The 1,410-nt window shown below is 52.3% G+C and overlaps 1 long non-coding RNA gene across 1 annotated transcript; it reads left to right on the plus strand.

Moving 5' to 3' along the window:
- Window positions 1–662: 662 nt before the first annotated feature.
- Window positions 663–1,100, plus strand: LOC118598564. The gene is made up of 2 exons (XR_004947615.1): window positions 663–911; window positions 984–1,100. It is a non-coding gene; the product is annotated as an uncharacterized LOC118598564 (long non-coding RNA).
- The last annotated feature ends 310 nt before the right edge of the window (window positions 1,101–1,410 follow it).

Consider the following 1,410-nt stretch of genomic DNA (forward strand, 5'->3'; position numbering starts at 1 on the left):
TGCAGAACCATGTTGCTGTGCAGAAGGCTGTAAAGTCTTCCTAGAGTTTAGACTGTTCCTAAATAAAGAAAGCAAAAAACTTTAAATATTAACATTCATCCATCTTCTTCCGCTCATCTGGGATCGGATCACGGGGCAGTAGTCTAATCAAAGATGCCCACACTTCCCTCTCCCCGGCCACTTCCTCCAGCTCCTCTGGGGGAACCCGGGGTGTTCCCAAGCCAGCAGCCTGGCCTGGGTCTTCCCCGGTGCTTCTGCCTAGAAGGACATGCCCGGAACACCTCTCCAGGGAGGCGTCCTGGAGGCATCCGAACCAGGTGCCGGAGCCACCTCAACTGGCTCCTCCCAATGTGGAGGAGAAGCAGCTCTACTCCGAGCTCTCTCTGGATGACAGAGCTTTTCACTCTATCTGTAAGGGAGCCCCCAGCCACCCTCCGCTTGTAGTCGGGATCTCGTTCTTTTGGTCATGACCATAGGTGAGTACTTGAACAGAGATCGACCAAAAAATTGAGAGCTTTGTTCTTTGGCTCAGCTCTCTTTCCACCTTAACATTTTAGCTCAAATTCTTTTGTGTTCTGTTCCACAAGTACTACTTTAATTGTTAAACATTTCCATCCACAATATCTTTTCAAGTATTTTTGATTTCAAAATGTTGGTGTAGCAGGATGAAATGAGCTGCACCTGCTACACAGGTGTTGGCAATCCTCTTAATTGCCAAAAGGGTGTGGTGGAGCCAATAAAAGGGCAGAGTTGCTTTGTGCTTGCACACTGCACTCTGAAGAGGGGACGCTGCAATGTGCTACAGGTTCCAGGCCCAGTCAGTGGGGCACCTGAAACCTGGTGACGGACCTGTAGCACCAGGGTCCCCTCTCCACCGCACCTGGAGAACATGTGATTTGGCAGGATAGACGGTATGTGTATGGCCCTTCACCCTGTGTTTTAAAGTGTATGTGCTGCTCTGATCCCCTGCCTGTCCTCCACAGGGTCAGACGTGAGCCCCTGCTGCTTTGCCTGGTTTGCCTGCTTTGCCTGGTTTGTCTACTTTGCCTGTTTTTTTATCTTGTTGGTTTCTGCTCCTGTGCGGTGCGGCCAAACTGAAGCCCTGCCTGGACTCGCCCTCCCCGTCAGCGGCTACAGGCCTCCGGCTCGCCCTCCCCGTCAGCGGCTTCAGGCCTCCGGCTCGCCCTCCCCGTCAGCGGCTTCAGGCCTCCGGCTCGCCCTCCCCTTCAGCGGCTTCAGGCTTCTGGCGCACCTCTGGACTTTATGGACGGTTGCCTCTTTATTTTTATAACTTTTAATAAATTTTGTTCAGGTGTGAGTGGGAAGGTGTGCATGGTTGCCCTACTTACTGGTTTTATTTCACTTTTCAGGGAAGTGCTTGGCAGAGCGTGTTGGCTGACGACGGTGGAG

The sequence above is a fragment of the Oryzias melastigma genome, unplaced genomic scaffold (assembly GCF_002922805.2).
Source record: "Oryzias melastigma strain HK-1 unplaced genomic scaffold, ASM292280v2 sc02992, whole genome shotgun sequence".
In the NCBI taxonomy this organism is placed as follows: Eukaryota; Metazoa; Chordata; class Actinopteri; order Beloniformes; family Adrianichthyidae; genus Oryzias; species Oryzias melastigma.